The sequence below is a fragment of the Mesoplodon mirus genome (assembly GCF_964341445.2).
Source record: "Mesoplodon mirus genome assembly, chromosome: 3".
NCBI classification, from domain to species: domain Eukaryota; kingdom Metazoa; phylum Chordata; class Mammalia; order Artiodactyla; family Ziphiidae; genus Mesoplodon; species Mesoplodon mirus.
In genome coordinates, this window is record NC_138978.1 from 121649124 (window position 1) to 121668902 (window position 19779).

Sequence of the window (19779 nt, forward strand, 5' to 3'; positions counted from 1 at the left end):
AACCACTGCGCCACCAGGGAGGCCCGGCAGGTGGATTCTTAACCACTGCACCACCAGGGGAGTCCTCAGGTGGAGTTTATGCATTGGCACCAAGCTCCCAGGGGACGCCGATGCTGCTGCTTCTTGGACCACACTCTGAAGTGTTAGCGGATGTGTTCTTCTAGGGAAATAGATCTTCAACATTCTAATGGGAAGCAAGAGAAAATAGAATTCGTTTACCTGAATTCGATTTTCAGCCAGCTTAGTCGTGTAACAGAGCCCGGATGGATCGTTGATTCAGGAGTGTCGATATGTTTGTTTTAGGGAAGCAGGTTGTGGGACAGAAGAGGGGGCAGTGGGTGCCAGCGTGTCCATCTTCGGCTCCAAGCCTGACCTGACCAGCCTCCTTTTTGCCACCTCCCAAGCTCCCAGCCGCCCTTACTCCACCCCACCAAGTCTTCACTCAGGCCAACAGCTGCCAGCTGCAAAGTTGAAAAGCAACTAGCCAGTATGTTGGTAGAAACTCCTCCATGCCTGACCCAGTCAGTCATTTCCACTCAATTTTTTTTTTTTTTTAATGAAAAGAGTCCCCACAATCCAGCTCTCTTTTGGTGGAGTTTTGGGGGAAAACATTTTTGGCAGAGCTGCTAGCCAGGGCCTAGACCTTGTTGGCTTTGGCTTGAAAATTTGGTCAGGAGCAAATTGAGGTTTGGGAAGGAAGATGGGTCATAGGCCTAACCGAGGGCATGATCTGGGGGGAGCAATGGAGGACCATCCCTGGGCAGGTCATTTTTCTCACACTCACATAGACCTACTGGTGGTTCAGGCAACATGATGAGCTAACTCATTCTCTCCCTACCTTCTCTGTCTGTGTGCAGAGCCTCAGGCTGTAGAGGAAGATCCACGGGCCTGGGAAGAGAGCTTCTGCCTTCAGAGTTCTGATTCAATGGGGGAAGCTTGGTTCTTAAATCTAGGGAATCCTGTCCACTAGGGGAAACAGGAACTCCCATTACGTCCCCTTATCCCCCCCTCCCCCAGAAAACTGACTGCACATTCAGCCATCTCCAAGTGCAAATCAAGACATAGGCAAACGGCACGCATCCATCCTGAGGGGTTTCAGAGTAAATAAAGAAGGAGGTGGGATCAATCAGATTGGGCTTCCTAGAACATAGAGCCTGGGGTCAGGAATGAAGATGGAGAGATGACTCTGGAAGAATCCTAACATCTTTGGACTCTCAGGATCTCTCTCTTTAGTCAGGTAAGACTAACTTGAATCAACCTGGACACGTCAGTGTTTGCCCTTTTTCTGAAGAGAAAGGAATTTCATTCGCTCTCTCTGCCTACTCACTTCCATATCTAATAAGCCCTGGCAAGCAGGAAGTTCTTCTTTGTGTCTAACCTGAACCCTTCTTGCTCCTGCATGGAAAAAAAAACAAAAAACTGTCTTGAGACTGTAACTGAATAAGTGTCCGGTATTCTTTTTGTCTGGAAAAATAACATTTTCCCCAGTAGGTTCATTTTTCTCTCACTGCAAGGCAAAACTCCCTGTGATAGAGAAGCAAGCCCAGAGAGGTCATAAGTGAGACTGTCTCTGAGGCCCCAGTTGCGGCAGAGCAGGTTGTCTCTTTAGGGGTCAGATCTGCTTTCCAACAAACTGCCAAGGCTATCTTCCCAGTGTCCCCAGTCAGGGCTAGAAGGATAGTGTTCCTAGGAACCTGGCTGAGTCACCATGCCCTTACTTGTTCAGTTTCCCCTTCTCAGTGGCTCGGAGCAGCTGGAGGCTGGAGAGCTCTGGTGTTCTTCACTGGACCGCTGTCTCTGGCTGATGGCCCGAGGGCCTCTCCTCCTCCCTCCATGGGGGCCAGGCTGAGAGAGGCCCTGGCATCTGCTGCTACACCTGGTACCTGTAAGAAAGTGGGGCCTGCAGGGGAGATGGCAGAGGTAGGCCTATGCCACAGTCAGGCCCTGTTCTAGCTTCAGAGCAGGATATTTTCCTTTTGGAATCACACAGGGATGTCCTCAACCATGCCTGGGTGGACAGGGTGGATCCCAAGTGCCATCAGTGTGGGCAGAGAAAGGAGAGGATAGAGTGTGTCTGCCTTTGGAGATCTACTAATCTGTTGGAGTATGGACAAGGATCCTGGACTGTATTAGATCAGTGCAAACTTTTAGCTCTAAGCTTGAACTTGAGGGTGGAGACTTGATTTCTGCTATCGGATAGCTAATTACAATAGAGGAGATAGGTTCCCCATCTTCCTCAGGATCTACACACACAGAAAGATCATCTAAATAAGGGGAGGATTTTGAACCCTGTTGTACATCAGCACAGGAGAAGATGGAAAAAGAGGTATTGCAGCTGCGGGATCAGTTATGGAAGGTTTCCAGGAAGAGGCAAGAGGGGAAAATGGAACCCAGTGGGAAGGACTGGTAGGGCAGGACCCAGTGTAAAAGAAGCTAGAAGAGGGCTTCCCTGGTGGCGCAGTGGTTGAGAGTCCGCCTGCCGATGCAGGGGACACGGGTTCGTGGCCCGGTCCGGGAAGATCCCACATGCCGCGGAGCGGCTGGGCCTGTGAGCCATGGCCGCTGGGCCTGTGCGTCCGGAGCCTGTGCTCTGCAACGGGAGAGGCCACAACAGTGAGAGGCCCACGTACCGCAAAAAAAAAAAAAAAAAGAAGAAGGTAGAAGAGATGGCCCTTACTGGAGGGTTGGATGGGAGAATAGTGGGAGTCGGGGGGAGGTCTACCCAGCTAGAGCAGTGTGGGCTGCAGGCTCCGGGAGCTGAGAGCTGTGGTGTCGCCTTGTCAAGTCGTGGCCCCTGCAACGTTTACACTGGCCGTGTGACACACTCCCACACTGCACAGGCCAGGAGAGGAATGGTGTTAAAGCAGCTCCTGCTGCCTGGAGGACAGGGCGGAATGTAAGTCCTCGAAGAGGAGGAGCTGACATGTCTGGTGGGGAGACAGGAGCTTGGCCCTCTGGTCCTCCTAGAGGAGACAGTGAGGGTGTTCCAAGTTGGCTCCAGCGTGGAGCCTGCCTGTGGGGCAGCGTGTCTTTGTCGGGGGGAGGTTGCTACCCTTTTTCAAGGGTAGCCATGGCCCGGGGTCCTGGAAGTGCTGCCCGGTGGCCTGGCACGGGACAATCTGTCCACCAGCACAGACACACGCTCCGCTGCGCCGGGCTTCTCTCTGCCCCCCAGCTGGACGATCCCCAGGCCTCTTCCTCCTGCTGTCCTTCCTTGTCTGTCGGTCTGTCACTCGGCAGGAGTGAAATGTGCCCTGCTCTTGGAGCAGTTGGTGCTTGATAATTTGTGGATTATAGCTAACTCTCGATAAAGATTCCCCTAATTGCTTGGCTCACCTCAGGTTCTACCATCAAAGCAAAGCCGTGAGGCCCCCCTCTCGCCCTCCTTTTCTTTTTATTATCTCTTAATTAATCACTCTGGCTTTCACACTTAGCAGATAATTACAGTCTCCTGGGCACGAAGCTCATTTTCATAACCTCCTGCTCCAAGCCAGCAGCAGAGGGGGGGAGGGGAGGAGGAAGCGGGAGAGAAGGGGAGAGTGGGAAGAGAGATGCTGGAGGGAGGTGCGGGCAGCAGGTAGCGGGTACATGAGAACAAGGGAGGAGAAGAAAAGGACGTCAGGCAGCGGCAGCAGGGGGCGGGAGCAAGGAGTGCTGAGTGGGAGCACAGGGACCAGAACCCCTGGTCAACCCAGCAGGCCCAAGGAGGCTCTGCCAGTGGGCAGGGAGTATGGCCCTGCTCCTTGGGGAAGGCCCCACCTGGTCCACCAAGTGCTGGCGCAGCCTGAGCTGCACTCGACGGCTCCCTTGGCCTCCCCGGGGGTGGGGTGGGGTACATCAGGAGATGTGGGTAGGTTGGTGGCCAGAAAGCTTAATGAGGAGCAAGAGATGGTCCCAAGTGAAGTTCATTCGACCATGTGCTGGGAAGTGAGGCAGGCTGGGGTGAGAATGGTGACAGGGAAAGGAAGGACAGGACCACCATCCAGTTAGGACACAGGTCTTGGTCTGGGAACTTCTCTTTTTTGAGGAGAGCAGAGCACACACACCCTGGGGCTGAATGCCACGGCCATGGCTAGGGAACGGCCACTCAGTAATGTGATTGGATGAAGAGGGGAAAGCCTAGCACTTCCTCACACCTGCGCCTTGTAGGTGCTGTGCCAGGGGTCTGACGCTATGCTCATCATCCCCATTTCAGAGATGAGGAAAACTGTGGCTCAGGAAGAAGGGGTGAGGCAGAGAGAAAGCACTGTTCCCACTGGGCCGTCAGCCCTGGCATCACCACAGACCTCGGGGCTTTCCTTGGGCTTCCAACTCCAAAATAAACAGAGAGGAAGATGTCCAGATGATGGATTTGAGAGGCTTGAGAGACAGGAGAGTTTACCCAGAGGGTTAGACACAGAGCTGGACTGGAACCCAAAGCTCTAGAATGTACTCACGTCCCCAACACTGTTCTTCATCGTGTCTCTGTGGCCTGGGCTGCTGGTCCACAGGAAGTGGTGGAGAATGAGGGAACATCCATTTTTTTCCCTCTCTATATTGAATTTTCTTTCATGACCCTAGAACAATGTGCTTGATCTTGAGAAAGAAATAAATTGGATCCTACTAACTTTTGCTGTTAACTAGCTGTGAGACCTTGGACTCGTCATATAAACTGAGTCTGTTTCTTCATTGGTAAATGGGAATCTTGAAAAGACCGCAGATGGGATACGTAAACCTGGCATATGACAGGTGCTCCACAAATGGTCGCTGTTACTACTACCATTACTCCTATTGTCATTACCACTACGCATGAAAGCACCTAGCCCATGCCCTTAGAAACCACATAAAACAAGTTAATTTTTAAAAAAGCTGGTGATGGAAAGAGGGCCCTTTTTTTCGACTTCCTCAGTAAGGGAGGGCACAAAATTTCTACCCTGTGTTCCTTCTGGGATGTGCTATTGAGCCTTGACAACCCAGGTCACTCTGTCCCAGTGCAATTTTTCTTTCCACAAATAAGTTGTCTGTTCTGGCTGGGGCTGCTTCCAGCTCAGAGCTTATTGGCTTCCAGCTCCAGGCAGGGTTGATCGTCCCTTTGCTGACCTCCAGGCCTCAGACTGCACACTGCTCCTGCTGCCTGCAGCAGAGCCCCTGTGCCAAAGGGTTAAATGTGTCCAGTCTCACGTGGCTTGAAACTTGCAGCTTCTGGTTTCCCGGGCACTACAATAGGAAAGTCTATATTCAGGAGGCAATATGAAAGGAGCACTGGATTTCGAGTCTAGCTGTGGATTTTAGCCCCGTTTGTGCCTGTCAGGGAGTGGCCTTATGCACTGACCTGGGCCTGTTTTCTTATCATAAAATGAGAAGGTTAATCTCCAAGATTCTTTCTGGCTGTGCCATTTTCCAACTCTTTGCCATCCGGTGGGAGTTCAAAAAAAGGACTCATTCTTCCTGAATGAGGCCCTGGATCTCTCTGATTTGGTTTTTCAGCCAAGGCCGGAGGTACTGATTTCAGAGGGCCAGAGCTGGGGTGCTCCAGGAGAAGCATTATTTGCTCAGGAACCAGGGTGGAAGCAAAAGCTTTATACATTTTTCAGATTTTTCACACACACACACACACACACACACACACACACACACACACACACACACAGACCCGCTGTCCTGGGGATGGGGATGATCCAACACGCCCTGGGAAGGTGGGAGACCCTGGATCAAGGATGTGGGTTCTTGTGTCTCCTCCATGTTGATAAGAGATTGTTCCTTAAGAAACGGTGCTCTGGCTTCACCCTGAACTTTAGCTTTGGTCTGTGAAAAGGTTTCGCAGAGTCTTGTGGGAACATAAACATTTGGTAGATTTCTTTCCCTGAAAGCTATTTCTTCTCCTTTCTTTTTCTGGGAACTTTAGCCAGCAAGACCAAGGCCCCTCCACCCTCCCATCCTCCCTCCCCTTTGCCTGAGACACCCAACCCCCTCTCTCCTCCTCCCCGCGATGAAAACAAAGTGAATTGGTGGGTACTGGGAATCATCGAGAGCAAACCGGGCCAGAAGAAAGGAGTGAGGCAAACAGATAGCTCTCCCAAGAGGAGAAATTATAAGAAGGGAGGGGAGAGAGAGAGGGAAAATAAGCAAATGGCATCAGTGGTGAAAAGTGAATTCCAGGCATTTAAAATTCTTTTGGTTTTAATCATCTCAGAGGCCGACCAGAGCTGAGCCGTGGGGGAAGGGAAAAAATGAAAACCAGGGCCCTCTCCTAGAAGCCAGAGCCCAGGAATTTCGGTCTGCGCCCTCCACCTCCTGCCTCTGATGCTCAGAAGGGTTACCTCCTCCAAGGGCCTTTCCTGACTAACCCTCCCTTTATCTCATTTCACAGGCTCAGTTTATACTCAGTTTTAAAGCACTGACCTTTCAGTTTTCTACCAGATTGCAAGTTCCCCAAGGCCCTGGATTATGTTTTGTTAAAAACAAAACAAAAATAACAAACAACAAACCTCAGCCTCTTTCATAAGTCACGCCTGGGCCTCCTCGGTGAGGGTCAGGGCCCCCAGAGAAACTTCTGGGCCTGTTTTCCCCATTTGTAAAATGGATTTGAAGAGATGAGCTGAGCCTGGAAGAAACTCCAGAAGGAACTGGGAAGCTGGGAGGGAGCCTGGCAGGTCCCGGGTACCTTCTCTGTGCAGTGTTCTGTGTTGGCTGCTTTAGGATTCTCTCAAGGGCTGTCCTGTCTTCTTGCCCCCTCCCTCAGGGTCGGGGCTCGTTGTCCGGAAAAGCAGCAGGCGAAGCCCCTGGACACTGGTGGGTGGGGGGATTCCAGGCTCTTTCCCTGGCCAGGGGAGCAAGAGTGGGTTTTAGGTGAGGGAGTGGATCAGGAAATCTCGTCAGCCTGGCCAGGTGATGGGTGGTGAGGCACAGAGGGAAGCAGAGCCTGAGGTTAGCCTGGAAAGAAGCAGGAGGAGGGCAGGGAAGACCCTGTCACCTGCCATGCTCAGAAGCCTCCTCCTTTCCTAGTCTGGCCCCTCTCTGTGTGCTCAGCATCTTTCTTCTTTCTTTTTTTTTTTTTTTTTTTTTTTAAATGATTTATTTATTTATTTATTTATGGCTGTGTTGGGTCTTCGTTTCATGCGAGGGCTTTCTCTAGTTGCGGCAAGGGGGGCCACTCTTCATCGCGGTGTGGGGGCCACTCTTCATCGCGGTGCACGGGCCTCTCACTGTCGCGGCCTCTCTTGTTGCGGGGCACAGACTCCAGACGCGCAGGCTCAGTAGTTGTGGCTCACGGGCCTAGTTGCTCCTCGGCATGTGGGATCTTCCCAGACCAGGGCTCGAACCCGTGTCCCCTGCATTGACAGGCAGACTCTCAACCACTGCACCACCAGGGAAGCCCCTCTTTCTTCTTTCTGAGCTTCCTCCCTCAGCCTCCTCCTCCCCGACTCTCTTTCTCCTTCACCACCTGGAGGCAGCTCTTTCCATTCTACTGACCACTAGCTGTTTCTCCCAGTTTCCCAAACCCTCTTTCCCTCAAACTTTGATGCTGGGATGTTCAGACTTTGTTTCTTATGATGCGCTTCCCACTTCCTTCCCCCAGTAAGATTACAAACATTGAGATCTCGAGGCTATATTAGATCTGATATTAGACTGGGAGTCCGGTGACCTGGATTTTCGCCTTGACTCTTCTTGGGCTGTTTCTTCTTGGGCAAGTCACGTGCTCTTTCGGGGCCTTGATTTATTCAGCCATAAAACAAGGAGCTCACTAGGTGATGCCTGAGGTCCCGGAAATACTCTTTGCCTTCTGGGTAAAAGAGCAGGATCTGGAGTTCAGACTGCTCGGGTTCATGACCCTGTTGTGCAAGTCCCTTCACCTTGGTATAGAAGAACAGTGGCATCTGCTTCGTAGGGTGGTGATAAAGATTGCATTAAGTAATCTGTGTAGAATACTTGGCAAATGTATCTGAGATGCTTTAAGTATGCGGTATGTGTTGGCTCTTATTGCTAAACTGACCCCAAACATTTTCTGGTATGGAGAAATGAGAAGAGCCCTGGATTTGTGGTCAGAAGACCTGGGTTCAGGTTCCAACTTCCTTCCTGACTTTCCGTGTGACCTTGTACAATTTCGTTTCAAGTTGTGAATATGTTAATGAAAAGTCTTTGGGGACAAGGGGATCTTCTCTCTTGGTCTTGCATCTACCCCACCGTTCATGCCTAGAACGGTGCCTGGCCTAGGCGCTCAGGAAGTGTGTGTTACATGAATGATTGGGTATAAGGTACTAATCTATGAACAAGGCAATTGAGGCTCTGGGTGGGAAAATGAATTGCTCAAGATGGATACGGCTAACCTTTGTTGCGTGCGGGGGTGGGGCGCGGGGGGGCTGCTGTGGACTGTAGGATGTTTAGCAGCATCCCTGGCCTCTACTCACTGGAAACCAGTAGCACACCCCACCCACTGGTGTGACAATAAAAAATGTCTCCGGACATTTCCAAGTGTCCCCTGGGATAAAATCACACTGATTGAGAACCACAGAACCAACGAGAGGAAAAGCTAGACCTAGAAATCGAGTCTTCTGACTCCCAATCCATAGCTTTCTCTAAAATGTCAGATTGTTGTTTATTTCTCCCTTTACCCAAGTATTTAACTTTGACCCATATCATAAAATTAAGAGAGAGAGGTTTATGTCATGGAGGAGTGAGTAGAGTATTTCAATCTCTAGCCCATTTTAGAAATGACTAGGCTTCCACCTAAACCATAACTTACTGACAGGGGGACCAGGGAAGGAGCAGACAGGTGGCAAAGACAGCCACCTGGACAGTCTGCTAGTGGGGAGTGAATGGAGGCCCTGACTTCCTTTAGAAACGAAGTTTGGGATAAGGATTGCTGGAGATCTACCCACTCTCTGCCTTAAGCAGATAAAAGCAGTTCCCTGTGGTGCCAGACAGCGGGACTAACTGTTTTGGGTCTCAGGCACCTGCTACACCTCCCTCTCCTCCCCTCACCTCCCGTCCCTCCAGCTATAGCTGCTGAGACGGTTCTGACGGCCTAGGGCACCTCAGAGTACAGAAAAATCACAGATTGAATCCAACCCCTGAAAAGGTACCAATGAAAACCAAGACTCAGGAGTGTAAGTGACTCACTGCCCCAGAGCAGACACACACACACACACACACACACACACACACACACACACACACCCCCTCACACACACACACACACACCCTCACACACACACACACACACACACACACACACACACACACACACACACACACACACACACACACACACACACACACACACACACACACCCTCCCAGAAGTTTGGAAAACCACTGCTTCACCTCCACAGACCTCCCTGCCTCTCCTCCCCATTCCTGACTGCACAGATCAAAAAGTCCTTTCTTGGTTGGGGGTGGAGGGGAAATGGTGAGATAAGGAATCTATTTTCCATTAATTGCTAGAGGAATTGAGGCCCAGAGGGGAAGGTGGTGGTCCCCAGAGAATCTTGAGTAACACTGCTCCTGGGACTGCAGGCAGATCCCCCCACCTTCCCCAGACATGCCCTTATCATTCAACCTCTGCCCCCATCCCTCCTAAAGGGCCTACTCTTGCTGTCATGGCAACCAGGGGATTAGGGCCAGCTAGGAAGCCCAAGAGGAGGGGAGAGGGCTTAGAGCGGAGGCAGGTGGAAGGAGGAAATGAGAGAATGAGGTGATGATAAGGAAACAGAGCTGGGTGGGGGGGAGAGCAGGGCAGAGAGGAAGGTGAAAGGAAGGGAGAGGATGAGAGAAACCTCATCCGTCCTAGGAGAGAAAAAGAGGGAGGAGCTGGGAGGGAAGAGAGAGAGAGAAACCTCAACTTTTATTTAAAATCAGAGAGCAGTTGTATGCCTGGAGTCGTTGCCATGGCAACGGCAAAGAAAAGGAGATAGAGAGCTTGTGAAGCCGTGAAAACCCAATAGGGGTAAATGTTTAAAGCCAGGAACAAAAACCATTCAGAGATAATTAAGTAACAGGCTGCAGGTTCCAGACTCCTGCCCATTGTCAGGGGACTTGGCCTGAGTTGCCAGCCTGCTCTACCTCTCCTTCTCCCCCGCCTTTATCCTTGTCCTCACTCACCAAGAGGATTTCAAAGAAGCAGCCAGGGAGCCCCAACCCTCCCTCCAATCTTCTTCCCTTTAACTGGGGACTGCCCCTCTCACTCCAGTGCCAGCGCCGCAGACCAAGGCTGGACAAGCTTTCTCTCCTGCACTATTAGGAAAAATACAGTCTTGGTAGGGAAAAACAACAAAAAAGGCTTTGGTCAGCTAGACAGAAGAACTTGTGGATGCTAAATTACTAGATGGATAATTAAGTTGTGGACTTTCTTCCTTTGGACGATCTTGAGGGTAAGAGCTGCAGATGTCACAGGCAGGCTGACCTCTGTGTTGACTGTCGCCCTCTGGGTCTCTGAAGTGCTGGGGCACCTGGGCTCTTCCTTCACTGGGGAGGTACAGTCTAGTCTGGGAGCTTTGCTGGGGCTGCTTCACCGTGTTTAATTCTACCTCTAATTCCTCTTTGAATTCTCCTTAGGATTTTTTTCCAGCAGGCTTAATCTTCCCAAGCTTCAAGATGGCCAAAAGCTAAGCTGATATTTTGGGGGTTAGGTATACTCTGCAGAAATAAAAAAGAAATAAAATGCCAAAGTACTTTTTCATATTTTAAATGAGTCACCTCACTCCCACCCCAGACATCACAACAGCTGGCTGGCCCCTTGCCCGGTGTCCTCAGGGAAATAATCTTTTGAGTTCTGCCTTCCCCTGCCTTCAGATGCCTCCCAAGAAATCCTGGATATCAAAGAAAGCTGTGATGTTCTTTCTTCCTCTCATCTCAGGATGCAGTTCTGAACTGAAGGCCAGAATAGCTAAGTCGCAAGAGTCCTGTTTTACATCTGCAGCTTCCCAACCCTCTCTCTCCACTGTTATCACCTTCCCCCAGTCCATTCCTCCAGATACTCTAAATTTTATCCTTAGACTAAGCCAGACCGTTAGAGAGTGGTTAACTGAGACTGAACGGTTTTGGCCCCTCGAAGAATTGCTTTTACTGAGCTGAGCCTTTGGCACTGTGCCATCAGCCTGCACTGAGGAATGTTCTAAGGGGCAGCACTGTGAATCTCCTTATTGTATTTATGGTAGGGGTGTTGCCCAGGACATGGTTCAACACATCACAGTGACTTTGTATGAGGATCCACAGAAGAAAGTTCTGTGGTGGTACTTTTCCTAAGGCACCGGTTAGTTTTTATTTTATGGGTACTGTAAATTGCATCACTAGTTATGAATTTTTCCTCTTTACACGTGCTGCTTGGAAGCTCAAGGCTAACCTTGCAATTCATCTCTGATGAGGCACCCAGGATCGTGTGGCATATATTTAGTATTATGACTTTACCCCACTCTCAGTTTATTTCTCCTGTGCTTATTCTCGTTCCCTGCTTGCCTAATCACCACCATCCCCACACAATGTCTCAGGTCATCTCTTAATTTATTGTTTATATCATTGACTCTGTGTATGCAAGTCTTTTTTTTTTGTAATGAATAAATTAAATGAGTTAAAATATATAAAACATATAGCATAGTGCCTGGCACATAGTAAGCCAGCAGCTACTAAAATGTCCGCTGTTATTTTAAGTAAAAAATAATATAAATTGTCTGTAATATTCCTTTTAGAGGTACTGTAAAGATGGACCGGAGGCTGTGGAGAGCTGAGTCCCCCAGATTAAAGGCCTTCTGTAAATACAGTTAACTCTCAACTGACCCAGTAGAGGTGGAGCCTTGACAGGGATAACACCCAGCCACTGATTTTGTTTTTAATCTTTTTTTTTTAACTTTGGAATGCATCATGGTGGCAATAATGATGATAATAATCAGATTTGCCTTGCTTATTAGAGTTGACTTGGACTGCTATTTAAATGAGTTTCTAATTCCCTGCTCACACCAAGGCTGACAACCAAGACATTTTGGGTGGCAAAGTGAATCAACCTGCCTGGGATTAAGATTTTTCCATGGATAATCTCCAAAGTGAGAAACCTACGTGCGAGTGATTGAACGCTGATAGCATTTTGTTGGATGAGTGATGCCCAGCCAGACGAGGGTGAGAACTAAGCCCAGGGAAGATGGTAGGGTGAGACAAGAAGAGGTTGACAAAATGTGACCTCTGTTTGTGAGCCTGGCACAACCTGATCTCCATCAGGTGAGGTTGGCCTGAGTTCTTTGTTTCTGCCTTGTCTATTTTCCAACCAACCTTTAGCTGGGTCCTGGAGGAAGAAGAAAAAACAGAAACAAAAAGTGCAGTCACCCATAACTGCCTTGTTTTGTTCCACCCTGCATTTATTGAGCGTTTACTGTATACTAGGCACTGTTAAGTGCTGTGGGTGTGCAAGGAGAAGAGAACTCTCTTTACCACCTCAGGGAGGACTTCTAGTTCTTTCTGTTACCTCTAAGTTGGAGAAACTGTCCAATGGATACACAGCCTGGGGAATGGGCATCTCCATCATATCCCTTCTTTCCCCTTCTGCTCATGCATTTCTCAAGGTCCATCTTCCTCAAGCTCTTCTCTCTTGTTTCCTCAAGGTCTTTCTCTCCAGCCCTCCCTCATTTTCTCTGTTACCTCTCCAAGGTCCTCTCCTCTTCAGAGTCCTTCTTTTCTTTTCATATTTTCAAGACCTTTCTCTTTTTTTCTATTAAAATAATTTTTTAAGAAAGAAAATAGGTTTATATTGGGTTTTCTTCTATCTTCTCTCCTTCAGGTTTTTTTTTTTTTTTAAGTCTTTCCCAATTACTTACAAGGGAAAGAAAAAAAAAAAAACCCCAGCAGCCCTCCCAATCTCTCAGTTCTTTTGCTCAGAAGACAAAAGATCCTTCAGAATTAGAGAGGAAGGGGGAAAAGGAAAAAAAAAAAAAAAAAAGGATTCCAGTTAAAAAATCATCATCAGGGTCAAAAACCTGACAGAAAAGCTTTGTTTGAAGGGCATGTGAAGGGGGAGGAGGGGGGAATTGGCAACTAGCAACTCTCAACCTCAAAAGGCAAATATCTTGAGGTTTGAAGGGAATCTAGAGATAGTGAGCATTCCCATTGAAGTATTGGAATAGCTTTGATTTCCTTTTTAACCAGAGAGTCTTCTCCTTTTGAGGCTCGTAGGATATGCTGAGAAGAATTGGGGCGTGGGAAGGAAAGGGAAGCAGGAAACTACTGTTTTAATTTCACTCTGGGTCAGAATTGTCAAGAGTCAGAGTCGGGATGATTGAAAAGAAAGCCTAGGCCTTGAAACCTCAGGCCCCAGTGGGCTACCCAGCCTTAATACTTTTTGAGAGTGGGAACAAGAAGAGAGTAAGCAGAGTGGAGGCATGGTGAGAGGCCCAGGGGGACTGGTACACTGCGAAACCTTAGGAGAGACCTGTGGGAGGTGGGCAGCCACATGGCAGTGTTGTCATGGAAGCAGGATGGAGAGAGATAGCTGCCCACCTAGGAATGGAATCTGAGAGGGTGTGTGTTATGTGGACAGAGAAGGAAGGCGGGGAAACAAAGTTCCAACTGGTCATAACTTCTCTAGGACTTTGGGCAGAAAAGATTCAGAAATGTCCTTTGAATCAAGGAGCAGTGCAAGCAGGTAACATGGGGCATTACTGAAGGAGTGTCAAGAATGAGAAGGCTAGAATGAGGAAGGAAACACAAAGCTGGAACCTGGACCAGAGGGAAGTGCAAAGAGAAGACAGGAACCAGTCATTCATTGAGCACATCTAAATGCCGACCTTCCCAGGAGGCCGTGCTGGGGGCGGTGTATGGGCCAGCTTGAGAACTGTTTGTGGCAAGTGTTTAAATCCCAGGCTGCTTTTGCCCTAGCACCTGGTATCCAGCCATCGATTGATGTGTGACGGGGGAATATGAACCAATTTTTAATATTAGCCTGAACAAAACATAATTAGGAAGAGAAATTTGCTTCTGCAGTTCTGGTTGCTGCAGCAAAGAAGTTACATAAGGTTCATTCAAATGACTTGGGACCATCTTCCCCATTCCCGTCCCCAGGTCTCTGACTTGAACAAAGTAGTAGAGGCCCAGAGCCTCCACCCCTGCCTTCTGGAAGTCCCAGAGACAGACACACTGCCTGAGAGCAGATCTAAGACCTTCAGCCTGTAGAAGGACACTGAACAAGGGCACAAATCAAGTAAATCAGTGCATAATGAAATACAAACAAAGGGGAAAAGAGGCAGAAGAGAGCAAGAGAGGGAGGGGCAGACTGGAGGGGGAGGGAATAAAGAGCTGAGGCAAAGTGTGGCTCCTGTGATGGGGGAAAGCAAAAAAAAAAAAAAAGCATGGCATTATCCTGGGACAGTTGCAGACGAACGAGATGGATTCAGGAAGGAATTAACTCTGAATGTCCTGTATTATCACGGCTACAATCTAAGGTGGGCAAAGGATAGGATGTGGAGCATTTTGGCAGAGGCTTTTTGGGTGGTGGGGGAGGAGTGAGGGAGTGGGTGGCAGCGGGGGTGACATTCGTGTAGAATGTTAAGGCCACAGACGTCCCAGGCTGAGTTCCACGTGGCCCCCTTAGAGCAAGCTGTTCATTCGGGGCACTTCATCTGGGTGGAGGGAGGCAGGAGTGGAAACTCCAGGCCTAATTGCTAGGTCTCTCTCAGCTCTTCCAGGGAGCACAGGGCAGGAAATTCCTCAAATTCCAGGCTTGTAGGATCACTGCTGAGCGTAACCGCAGAGCAAGGGAAAGAGGCCGAGAGGCAGAGAGGGTTGCCTCCTCTCCATCTTTTTTCCTTCGCAGTTTTAAAGCAGCAGCAAATTAGAAGGGTTTAGCGGGGCTGATGGCTAAGAGAAAGGCCCCAAACATAACAGTCTCATGTAAGAAAAGTTCCAGGTCTGGGAATCCCAGAGAAACTAGCCCTGGATTAAGTAAGTTTGAGGTTGAAAATAGACTGCTGTGGACTGGGACAGGAATTTTTCCCAGGGTGATTTTTTTTTTTTTTTTTTTTTTAAGCTCTGAGGAATAACTGGTGGAAGGGAACTTGCTTCAGTAGGACCTAAGCAAGAACTGTCTTGTTGAAATAAATGATGGTGGAGCAGGGAGCACATTAAAAGGCATCTTGGGGGTTTACAGAATTTCCTTTTGCTCAAAGGGGGAGGCCAGTCAGGTCTCCTCCTGCAGCATTGGGTGTGGAAGGGAGAGCCGATGCTGTTCCTCACACTGTTCCCTGAACGGCCCAAACATCTTCTCAACCTCCATGCTCATTCAGACTGGTGACCCCTTTTCCCATCCTATGCCCTCTGAAATCAGGATTTGCCTCCAAGTTTCACTTTTAGTGCCTCTCAAGGTAGTCTTCTCTACTCCCTCCAAAAAACTATTCTTTCCTTTGAGCTTCCAAAGCAAATTGCTTCAAGTTCGATATGGCACTTATATTCTGTCTTAATCATAGTGAGTTGTTTACCTTTGCCTCTCTCACCAGACTGTAACACTCCTGGAGGATAAGAGTGTGTCTTGTTCCTATTTGTAATTTCCCTCTCTTTCCTCTTCTCCCCAGCACATAGCAGAGTGCCTGCCACACAATAAGTCCACACACACACACACACACACACACACACACACACACACACGCTTGTTGACTGAATATTCTGGGCATTGGCAGGTCCCCATAATGAAATTTTAATTCAAAGTCTGGTTCCTCTTCCAGCTAACCACTTTTGTTCCTCCCTATCACTTAATATGTGCTCAGAGAATACAAACGCTTTTTAAATATTATCTTCAGTAGAACATAACTAGGTGCCACTAAAAATCCATTATCATGCTTTCCAAGGCCAAGAAGAGATGACTTTTGCATTATCTACACCACCAGTCTTCCTCAGTGGTACCAAGAACTGAGATGTGAGTGTTTGCATCATCGTTGATGATGGGACCACTGTAGAGGGCAGTTGGTTTCACTGGGTTGGAGGAGGAAGGGGCAGTGGCCCTCGGCCTCTGTAATTCTTGCTTCTCAGTGGCTGTGCATCCTGGGATTTGTCCAGAGCACTTAGCGCTGGTGGTCCCGCCCTCAGCAGCAACCTAAAAATGGCCACTGTGGGCTGGCATCAAGGAAGTAGCTCCACCAAAACCTCAAAAATTCACAGTCAAAAATGCCATATCCTGGATTTCATTCTAGGGCTGTTAAATTCTTTCTTGGGATAGGATTATCAAACCTTTTTGGTTCTCCTTCAGACCTTTGTGTCCCCTTTTGTTGTCAGATATTGTTACTGGGTGGCAAGTGCAGGTTTTTCACTGCACTTGAATGTGGATTCCCCACCAAAAAACAATTCAGCTGGCTGTATGATGTCAAAATGACTCCTTGGTTTGGCTAATTCAGTCAGCTGGTGAAAGGATCATGGTGCATGAGGCATTATGCCATCTTGGTTTCCTTCCTGACTACTAAATGAGCTGTGTGACTTTGAACAAGTTGCTTAACCTCTCTGGGTCTCAGTCTCCCCTAACATGAGGAAGTTGGGATAGGTAAAAGCAGAGGCTCGGGCTTCCCTGGTGGTGGAGTGGTTGAGAGTCCGCCTGCCGATGCAGGGGACACGGGTTCGTTCCCCGGTCCGGGAAGATCCCATATGCCCCGGAGCGGCTGGGCCCGTGAGCCATGGCCGCTGAGCCTGCGCGTCCGGAGCCTGTGCTCCGCAACGGGAGAGGCCACAGCAGTGAGAGGCCCACGTACCGCAAAAAAAAAAAAAAAAAAAAAAAAAGAGGCTCTTTTTAGCTGTAGCTTTTGTGTTTATTATATATGAAGTTATTATGTTTTTAACCTTCTTCCCTTACCTGGAGGAAGACTGAGAGAGAGGGCCGTGGATGTTGAGCATGCAGGCTGTGGTGGGTTTTATGAAAGGGGTTTTCCTTAGTCCCTTCTGTTCACTTGTCAGGTTTCAGGGGTAAATTACGCCTTTACTTACCAGGATATATATAAAAGAAACTACGGATAAATATAACGCAACCCGAGGCGTTAAATACTGAAGGGACAGGAAATAATACCGGGTGTGGTTATAGATGGTGCTAGTTTTGCCAGACTTCCTTTGAGAGGTAAGTCTGGAACAGGGCTCAGAAGGAGGCGACATGGCATGGATTGCAAGGGAAGAAAGAAATCCAGTCCAGGTGTGTGGGCCGGTGCGGTTGGGGGTGGGACTTTGGTGGGCAGCTATTAAGGCCTTGTGCACCTGGACTCTCAGTAGGCAGCTACTGTGGCTTCTTGAGAAGTGGGTCAACATAATGCAGTTTGAGAGGCTGCATTCAGATTTCTGGGCAATTGGAAGTGGGGAAAGCAAGAAGCAGGGAGGATGCTGAAGGGGCCATTATCATCCAAATGAGATCAGTGGGATGTGAGTGGTATGGAAAACATTGTAAATATCTGGAGGAAGGGAGTCTCAGAATTGTATCTATTCAGTCATTTAACTTATGCTAAACACCTCCTGTGTTCTGGGCTGTCAGTTCTGGAGGTAATCTATTCCATGAATTAGGAAACTAAAGATCAGATAAGGGATGGGACCAGTGCAGTTCCACACAGCTGATTCTGGTGGAACCAGGGCTGCAAACTTCGACTCCTGATTCTCATTCCAGTGGTCTTTCTACGACAGCTAAGTACCACCCATATTCCTTTACCTCAGTTTCCCTATTAAATTTGCATGTAGTGCCTGAGGAGCTCCACTGGATATAGAGTGACCTTAACACACCCCAGGAGCTCTGCTAGCCATGGGCTGTCCCCAACAGTCAAAAGTCAGGACTTGCCCCAGATCCTTTGCCAGCTGCCAGAATCCCAGGCCCTGAGATGTAAACTCCCCACACAGCTTCCAGCACAGATTGCCCAGTAACTTAATCGGAAGGGAGAGAGGGAGGGGATCCAAGTGTTCAGGCAAGTACTGCTCTGCTGGGCTCCTCTCTCGACCGTCCACATCTGTATTCCTTTGAACAGCGTGAGAACATCTGCAGGCCTTCTGCTAAAGCTCCACGGGCCCTATTTCCAGGCTGCTTCTTCCTCCCGTGGACCCTTACCTGCGTATACCCAGTGCGGGTGCAAGTAAGGAGAGACCTAGGCTTTGGTCCAGGAGGAGTGAGGAGGAGCCAGGAGTGACCACCCTAGAAGATGTTAGGGTCCACGGGTGTTTTCTGGAGTTCTTTTTGGAGCCCTGTGTAGCCCCTACAATCTCCTCTCTACACATTTGGCCTGCAGCCATGAAGTGGGCCAATCAGTTGCAAAGTTCCTGGCCTGGAAGCCTATGCCTTTCCGTTTTGGCTTTGGAAAGGCCAAAAGGTACAAGTTGTGCCCCTAAGTGATGGTTTTACATCCCCATTGTCCTTTGTAAGTGGTAGGGAGTGAGAGGAGAGAGCTGGCCCCAAATGGACAGGGCTGTGCTTTATCATCCTTGTCAACAAAAACCTCCATCATCTTATTGAGGGTGAGGGCTCTGCAGTTTCAGAGGGTCCATAGTATGTTTTCATTTCAGTTAGTTTCAATTTGTCAAGCAATTATTGAGTGCCAGGCACTGTTCAGTGCTGAGGAAACAGAGATGAATACAATATGGTTGTTTGCCTTCCAGGAGCGCACAGTTGAATAAACTTAAGACCAACAACACCTATCTCAGACATAGCAAAGAGACTGACTACAGGGAAAGGTATTTTGGGACAGAGAACAAGGAACAGTTATGGAAATCCCCAACCGGCAGACCAGGCCAACTATTCTCCCTTCTCTGAGGAGATGGCAGCTTCAGGACAATGGAAAGAGCACAAGAGGAGGAGTTAGGAAACTTGGGTGTCTTCTCCCAGCATTGCCATTAATACTTAAATACTTAACTCACTTAATTGCTCAGGCACTCAGTATCCTACTTCTAAATTGAGGGGCAATTAAATAATTTCTTAGATCTCTTCCATCTTTAAGATGGAATCAATCCAGGAAGGCTTCCTGGAAGAAGTACAATTTCAGTGTTTGAAAAATGGGGCGGGTGTGGGGAGGGAATTAAGTTACTGTGCTGGGAAAGGCATCCCTGCTGTGTAGTATCATCTGGAAAAAAATAGAGGTGGGAAAGGGTGGAGAGAGGCAGAGAGTGGAGACAAAGGGTTTTGAAGATATTGTGAACAAGTAGTATAGGAATTGGCAGATCTGGAGGATGAGTGTGGAAAGGCCTTTGGATCCAGTGCTTAGAAGATCATAATGGTTTATAGAGAGGAACTTGAAACAGACCTGGCAGAGGGAATCCGATATTTTCCCTAAGGCGAGCATCCCCTCATGGCTCTTCAGGATCCGCCCTGACCCCAGAATTAAAGGCAGCTCACCACCAGCTGCATTTTTAGAAGGAGAGAGGCGGTGTGGCAAAACCAAGGCAGTAATTCCTCAAAGGTTGGAACTGTTTACCCTCAGCTGAGGAAATCAGACCAAAAAGAGGTCCTCCCAGCAGCTGTGGGCAGCCCAGGTGTGGCTGGCAGGTACCCCGTCACCAAGGTGGCCCATGGTAACTCCTCCAGAAAGTGTGTCCCTTTTGTACTGCCTCCTCTGTGTAGAGAAGCCATTGTTTAATATCTTCTCCTTGGCCCTGCTGCTCCACAAGCTATTCTCTGTCACTGGGTTTCATGTTGGGAATTAACTAGTGGATTGTGAACGTAGCGAGGCACTTAGGATGAGACAAGTCACAAGTGTCCTCCCCCAAGTTTCCCCCCATTCTCTCCTCCTACCAGGAAAGGGACAGAACGTATACAAATTCCTCAAAGTACACATTTCTTTTTTTTTTTTTTTTTTTTTTTTTTTGCGGTACGCGGGCCTCTCAC

The 19779-nt window shown here is 48.8% G+C and overlaps 1 protein-coding gene across 2 annotated transcripts in view; it reads left to right on the forward strand.

Annotated features, from left to right (window-relative positions):
• Positions 1-19779, forward strand: part of KIRREL1 (kirre like nephrin family adhesion molecule 1) — a 100362-nt gene that overhangs the window by 11976 nt on the left and 68607 nt on the right. The gene's annotated exons all lie outside the window — the stretch shown is intronic.